Raw genomic sequence first — 7,742 nt, 5'->3', positions numbered from 1 at the left:
ATTTTTTGTATTTTTTTTTTTAGTAGAGACGGGGTTTCACCGTGTTGACCAGGATGGTCTCGATCTCTTGACCTCGTGATCCACCCGCCTCGGCCTCCCAAAGTGCTGGGATTATAGGCGTGAGCCACCTTACCCGGCCTGGGTTTTTTTTCTTTTTCTTTTTCATCAAACAGTGATTTTCCAACCCAAGCACACAAATACTTAGAAGCAAAAAAAAAAAAATTGTGTTATACACAGAGCAACATTTCCAAGGACAGGGATGGAGAGCAATCTGTACACATGAAACCCTAGTCACACACACACAAAAATCTCACACCATCCTGTGATCTCTCCATTGCATACCTGTGAGATGATCACACCTGAAATTAGCCTCTCACTGTCACCTACTGAGAACCACACCCACTCACGCACAGGGGCTGTGTGGCCAGCTGGTCTCACCTTCACTGCACAGCTCTTTGTGTCCTTTTGTGTTTTTTCTCTGAAAGAGTGAAGATGATCCTTGCCCTTGTAGCAGGTTTCTCTTGAGATAGAGTGTGTTTGCAAGTGGCTTGTAAAATGTGGAGTATGACCTCACGTGCTTCAGGTGCTTTTGTTTCTGTTCTACCAGAGACTTGAACTAAGACCCAGTGTACCAGCACATACATAGAGAAGCACCCACTGGGAACCAGGTGTTTTGAACTGGGAACACACGTACTCAGTGTCCCCTACCTGCTCCTGAGCCAGTTGGTGGTCACAGTTACCTGAACACAGGGCCCAGAGTTGGGACAGTGCCAAGGCCAGGGCTTAGGCTCAGGGGAAGGCAGCTGAGGCCATTGTGCAAAGTCGCCTGTCACATACCAGAGGAACCAGGAAGAGGAAGGTGCCTTCTTACCTCTGGCTCTGATACTTTTCCTCCGGAAGCCTGCAAAGTGATGTCAGTCAAAGGGCCCTGGCCTGTACTTCAGCCTCCCTCCAGCCTCCTCCCTCAGGCTCTGCCTCTCTTTGTCTCTTGGCCCTAATCCCTGTCCTGCACTGTCTCTTGGGCCCTCTTGCTCATTGCTCGCCCCATTGATTGAAAGTCTCTCTCAGGTTCTCCAAGGAGTCCCAGGAAAAATGATCCGCCAGCCTATTGATTCTTCATTAGAATTACATTTTCACGTGTGCTAAATTGGTTTTAAAAGCTTTTTCTGTTGTTATTGTCTTGTCAGACCCTGCGGTCCAGGGCAAACCAAGTTTAAACGTTGTGGCTTCTTAGGAAAAAAAAAAAAATCACTGGGGCTGGGTCTGTGATTACTGACTTCTCTGCCTTATTGTTGTCATGATGACAATTGTGATTTGGTTTAAGTATCTTTAGGAAAAAGGCCCTGCAGGAGGCTGCTTGTGTCAGGCTGGGGCTGGCTGGGGAGAGAGCTGAAACCCCTGAAGGAGAGGTATCAGGGCAGTGTTTCTCTTCCTGAAAATTAAATTTAGCACTTGAGACTGTATTAATTGCTTCTGGGACAAGATGAAAAACAAAAGTTTTAAAAAATCATTTATTTCCTCACTCCTGTTCCAGATAAAATAGAGGAGAAATAAAACACAGGACCCTCACTTCTTCTAGTTTCCTCCTTCTCCCCTAAATAGCTGGGAGGAGGGAGGAGCGTCAGTTTCCAGCAAGGTGCTGAGGGAGAGGCTGCAGCCCCCACTTGGTAGCAGGACAGAGGCTCAGTCACAAAGACTGGTAATCATTATGCTCTGCACTGGCCAGGGAGGAATGAATTCAAATGAGGGGGAGCAAGAGGGAAGAGAGAGGCAGAAACTCCAACAGAGGGAGGAAGAGAGGAGAACCAGAGAGGGAAGGGTTCAGGGCCCAGACTGGCAGAGAGAGAGAAACACGACCAGAGACAGTGGTGGAGAATCACAGGGCAGAGGAGGAGGATGACGACGGATGGAAGGAAAGGAGGGAAAAAAAGCGGAGAGGGAGACAGAAATAAGGAAAGAGAGGCTGAGAAAAGGAAATGTACAGAGGAAGGAAATGAGCAGGAAAGACAAGGGAGAAAGGGAGAAAAGAGATCAAGGCAGGAAGGGGAGCAAGCCCCAGGGAGCACTCAGCCCCTCCAGCCTGTCCCAACTCCAGCCCCCCCTCCACTTCCTTCTGGCCTGGCAACCCACAGGCCATGCTGGGGAGTGGGCACCAGGCAGCAGCAGAGCCGAGGCAGGAGAGTTGAATGTCTTCATGATGTGTTTATCCCCTAATCAGTTCATTAGTTATAAACAACATGACATTAGAAGTTAGGAGGCAGTTGATATTAATTTTTATTTAACTAGTTGATGTTTAATCCGTCACGCCAGGCTGGGTAGCAGCGAGAAAGATCTTCCTGACACAAAACCAGTTAGAACTTCATAAGGCTCAATCAGTGTCCAGGCGTTGAAACAAACAAGAGAGACAGAGACAGAGAGAAACGGAGAGACTGAGAGACAGTGGCAGCCCCACCAGAGACGGAGACCGCATGGAGGGCCGGGAGAGAGCTAACCCAGGGCCAGAGCTGGGGAAAATAAGCTAGAAAGGCAGAGAGCACAGACAGCTGGCAAGGGGCTGACAGCCTTGAACCCAGGCTCCAAGCCCAGGGCAGCCCCAACTACTAAGTGAGGGAGCAGGAGACCCACTCCTGGGAAAGTCCGGCCAGGACAGTGGCGTGGTTGGTGGGCCAGGGCCCCGCCAAGGCTGGCCGCTGCAACTACTAGAGCCTTCCGGCAAGGAATGTGTTTGGTGTCCTGCGGTCTGGTGGGTGGCAAGCGTCTAATGTCACAGCAAGGCGAGGCTCTGACTTTCGGAAACTTTCCTCTCCCAGGTATGGAGGCCAATAACCTCTCCCCTCCCTGCTCCAGGAAGAGCCGGCCCAGTCAAGAGAGGAGAGAAAAAGGCGAGGAGTTTGCACCCGGCGGTTCAAGTTTGACAAAGTTTGCTGCGGTCACAGCCAGAGAGGGGTGTGTGGTGCCTGTGTAAGCTCGGCAGTGGCAAAGAGGGAGGAAGTAAGAGACGGTCTGTGGATTCTGCAGGTTGGGGAGGGCATTTCTCGGGGTTCGTCTAAGCCTTCAGGAGCGTCCCTGCAGGGGGGCAGGGACCAGGCTGTGTCGCGGGTTCCTCGGGTGGCGGCCCTGGCCGCAAGTCTGAGGTCCCCTTGGCTTGCCCGGGTTAATCTCCCCCTCTCAACCCCGCCCCCAAGCAGGAGCGCTCGGCTTTTTCCACCTTCACTCCGGGCACCGGCGGGCACTGGCTTGGTCACGGCTTCCTGCGCAGGCATGGGAGCGGGGGCGGGCTGTAGTTTTCCGCCGCCGAGAAGGACACTGTTTGGGGTGACAGAGTCATCTTCGCCCGCGCGTAGACTCAAGCCGAGCCTCTCATCGTTTGCATGTTAATCTGAGTCCACCTCGAAAAGGAAATCGCTGAAATTCCGAAGAAAATTGCCTCTCGCCGGCGGTTAATAGTTAACTCAGACAGGAAAGTTCCCAGGGAAAGGCGAAAGCCAGGGCGAGAGGTGCAGGGGAGGCGCCCCGGGAGGGCCTCGGCCAGCCCCGGTCTCTCCCCTCGCCGCCAGCGCTCGGCCCCGCGCCCCTACCATCCCCGGGCGGCGCACCCCCCACCCCGTAATTAACATCGTTTAGTTCACAAAACGCTTCCTGGGAGAAATCTGTTCCCTTGTTCCGGGGCTCGGTTCAGCACCTGATTCCACCGGCCGAGGCGAATAAATCACTGCGGCGGCGGGGGAGCCGGACCCAAGTCCTCCAGACTGTGGCCGCCGGGAGAACGAAAAAGTGAGAAAGAGGCGGCGGAGCCCGGAAAAACGATGCAAGAAGACGGCGCACCCTAGCCCAGGAAGAGTGAGGGGCCGGGGAAAGGGAGAGCCAGAGAAAGAGAGGGACCCAAAGACAGAGAAGGGGCCAAAATGGAAGAGGAAGATACAGAAAGAGACAGAAGAGAGCCAGAAGGAGAGTGACAAGAAAAAGCGAACGAAAAGAAAGGGAAAATGAGGAAGGGAAAGAAGTTAAAGAAACAAGAGCGAAGAGGGAGATTAAGAAGGAAGTGACAGGCAAATAAAGAAAATAAAAGCAAACCAGAAGAGCAAACGCTTTTGTTTATCTACAAAACCCCCTTGCAGGGCGCGCTTTCCCGACCGCGCCCCGCGGTGGGGAGGGGGCCAGGGTTCTCGCGCTGAGGCGGCAGACCCAGGACCCCGGGCGGGGCGCTCAGCCTGTGTGCTCCGCCTAACCGGGGCCTGGGCGGACCTGGACTCCAAGTTGAATTTCCAGGACGCGGGACGCGCCGGAGCATCTGCCCCTGGAAAGAGTGGTGTTTGGGTGTGGAGTGTTATCCTGGGTTCCTGGCGGGAAGGGGACGGGTAGAAAAAGGGTTCACGGTTCAATCTTGGGCGCGCAATGGGTGCCTGGGACTTTCTGCCCTGGCGCGAAGGGAAGTGGGAAAGCGGGGACCCAGGATGGCCAGGCTGTGGCCGCTTAGCGCAGACACCTAGAGTCCCCGCAGCTCGGACTTCTCATTCTTCAGTCGGCCCTGGGATCTCCAGTGTCCAGGTTGACGCGCCGGGCCACAGATGCAAGGAAAAAGTAACGCAGCCAGAACCGCGACCCGGCGCCAGCGGAGGGCGCATTTCCTGAGCCGCCTTCCCGCTGTGACCCAGAGGCGCTGGGCATATTCTGCCAGCTCCCAGAGTCTGCTCCGGGCGCCGGAGTCCCCAGGCCAGAGGGTAGGGAGGAAGAAAGAAGAGAAGAAAGAAGCGGGGTCGGGGGCTGGGTGGGGAGGAAAACGGATGGGAGAAGGGTTGGGGAGGAGAGGGGGCGGTGGAGAAGACAAGCAGATTTCAATGACAAGTGGAAATGCAGACCAGATGGAAAGGAGGGCTTAAGGATGCTAAGGAACTTTCCCCCTCTGGCTTGACTAGGTCTCTGGGTAGGCAGAGGTGGCAGCACCCGGTTCCCTGGCCTCACCATTTCGAGCCCCTGTGCTTTGGCGCCCCTTAGGCTGGAGACTAAGACCCCAGCAGGGCCACTGGAGGGTCCTGTGTGAGTGAGACGGAGGTCACAGAGTGGAAGACTTCCCTGTCCACTAGGCAGCCCCTGGGATGACAAAGGCCCTGAAATTCTCCAGCCTTTTGAGACTTCTGGGTCGACCTGGTCCAACCCACTCTGCTTCTCCTCTCTCCTCCTGTCCCCTCCTCTGGCGTTAGCTGGTGGGTCTGCTGCAGAGCTGGACTAAAGGAGTGGAAAACTAAACCAAACCAAACCAAACAACCAAAAAATCCTCCAGGAAGGAGACTGGCAGCTCCATCAGTTCCTACTTCTGCACAGAGACAGAGTGCAACTCATGTCTACACTAGAATTCTTTGGAAGTAGGAAGGCAGCTACTGAGCTGGGCTAACTCGAAGAGTCAGGGTACCGGTTAGTCAGTCAGTCAGTAAACCTGGATTGGGGCAGTGGGGCTAAAGAGGTAAGTCATACACTGGCCCTGTTTTCAGGGAAGACATTACCTGGTCGCAAAGAGAGAGAGTTAACCACCAATAAATTCTAGGAAAGTGTCAAGATAAAGGTGATTGGGATACAGGGAAAGGCAATTGGGGGTGTCAGAGAACACTTCATAAAGGTGATGGGGATTTGCAAGATCATTAGATGTTCACTAAAGGCAGGAGCTAAGCAGGTGAAATATTTCTAGGCAGAAGGAGCATCAAGATAAAGGCATGGGGAGGGGAAACAGCATACCTAGCTGTGGAAGCAAAAAGGATTCTGTGAATATATATACATGGGTGAAGTAAGGGAAATAAGGCTGGGAGACAGGCGAGACCTAGAGCAAAGAGCACTTTTGCTAAGGGGTTTTACTATTCTCCTTTAGGCCATGGATGCAATTGAGAGATTTTTTTTTTTTTTTTTTTTTTTAGACAGGGTCTCACTTTGTCACCCAGGCTGAGCACAGTGATGCTGTCACAGCTCGTTGCATCTTCAACCTCCTAGGCTCAAGCAACCCTCCCACCTCAGCCTCCAAGGAGCTAGGATTACAGGTGTTCCCCACACACCTGGCTAATTTTTTTTAATTTTTTTTTTTTTAGAGATGAGGTCTTGCTATGTTGCCCAGGCTGCTTTTGAACTCTTGGAGGCAAGCGGTTCTCTCACCTTGGCCTCCCAAAGCACTGAGATTATACAAGTGACCCACCATGCTTTGCCTGGGAGATTTTTTAAACAGGGGAATGAAAAGATCTGATTTGGAGGGGAAAAACTCTATGGACAATGGGCTGTAGGTAGAGAGAGCATCAGAGACTGAGTGAGTGGTCTATTAGAGAAGATGTGAGTGATACAGAAGCATTTTGAGAGAGGGAAAAACAAGAGTGTCACAGACTCTGTGTGTGTGTGTGTGTGTGTGTGTGTGTGTGTGTGTGTGTGTGTATTGTAGGGTGAGATGCTAAATTAAAGTCAACCTAGGTTTCTGGGTGACTTTAATCTCAATTCTGATTCCTCCCCTGTGCCCTCAAACCCTCTTCCCTTGCAAACCCTCACCTGTAGTGGTTGTGAAGTGGAAACTCACATGTCCTGTCTCACTTGACAAATGGGTTTTTCTCCCAACCTCACGCACCCTTTCCCAGGCAGTCTCATAGAACAAGGCACATTGTAGAAGATGATAACTTCTCGCTAATCCCAAGACATCTGAGAAAGCAGCACCCAAGAGTAGAAGATGGAGTCAGCACTCCGAAGGTGGACTCCACCTTTCTCAGCTCTGAAATGTACCAGCTCTGTGACTTTGGATAAATCCCTTGAACTCACTCTGCCTAAGTGTCCACATCAGTAAAATGAGGACAAGCATTTCTGCTTATAGGTTGTTGGTCAGGTTAAGTAGCTTTATATATCCCTGGCACATTGAAATAACAGTTCATCGTGTTATTTCATCCCTACCTACCCTCGCCTGAGCCTTGGACTTCTTCATGCATTGATTGAGCTTTGTCTCCTGCCCAGGTACGGGGTATCAGAGTTACAAAGAGCAGTAATGTAGTGATACTTTGGAAAAGGTGTCAACAAGAGGAAAGGCCTTGTACCCCACTAGAGCAAGGTTAATGATAATAACAACAAAACAACATGTCTGAGGGCTGACTGCATGTCAGGTATTGTTCTGAGTGCTTTATATGTAGTAATTCCTTTAACCCTCACCTACTGTTATTAATCCCATTATACAGATGGGAAAACAGGCCCAGAGAGCTTCAATAGTTTACTCACAATCACACAGTGAGTAGGTGGCAAAGGTAAGATCTGATCCTACTACCTACTGCCACCACGTACCACCTAGTGCCATCTACTGCCTCCATAACCTACGCTCTTCAAGTATATGCTGTATTAGATACTCCTGGTCCTCAGAGGGAAGTCCAAGGCGGAAGAAACTATTCTTGCTGTGGCTGTGAGGACTCTTTAAGGACATCAGTTGGTGAAACACGGGACCCCCGCAGCCTTCCAGATCCTCATGCCAGTCCCCTTTCACTCCCTCCACACTGCTATTTTCTCTGCCCAGGGCTTCTAGGTCAGATAACTTAGATCTGACTGCTGCAGGCAGACTAGCCAAGGCTGTGAGGCTGCAGGGCCCCCAGCCCTCAGCCCTTCAGGAAGGTCTAGGTTCCCCACCCCGAGAGGTGTTTTTTTGTGTTGGGAGACTGATTTCTTTCTTTCTTTCTTTTTTTTTTTTTTTGGCAGAGTTTCCCTCTTGTTACCCAGCCTGGAGTGCCATGGCGCGATCT

General features: G+C 51.8%; 2 long non-coding RNA genes across 2 annotated transcripts in view; both read left to right on the top strand.

Annotated features, from left to right (window-relative positions):
• The window catches only part of LOC116553805, a 12,918-nt gene extending 6,136 nt beyond the window's left edge, over nucleotides 1-6,782 (top strand). Inside the window, exon 2 of the long non-coding RNA XR_004269916.1 lies at nucleotides 6,606-6,782. This is a non-coding gene — a long non-coding RNA (uncharacterized LOC116553805). The remainder of the gene's footprint in view (nucleotides 1-6,605) is intronic.
• On the top strand, nucleotides 1,901-4,086 carry LOC116553806. The gene is made up of 2 exons (XR_004269917.1): nucleotides 1,901-2,961; nucleotides 3,189-4,086. It is a non-coding gene; the product is annotated as an uncharacterized LOC116553806 (long non-coding RNA).
• Nucleotides 6,783-7,742: the final 960 nt, after the last annotated feature.

The sequence above is a fragment of the Sapajus apella genome, unplaced genomic scaffold (genome assembly GCF_009761245.1).
Source record: "Sapajus apella isolate SASKATOON/1434 unplaced genomic scaffold, GSC_monkey_1.0 scaffold13, whole genome shotgun sequence".
In the NCBI taxonomy this organism is placed as follows: domain Eukaryota; kingdom Metazoa; phylum Chordata; class Mammalia; order Primates; family Cebidae; genus Sapajus; species Sapajus apella.
This window is presented reverse-complemented; position numbering and strand designations above follow the sequence as displayed.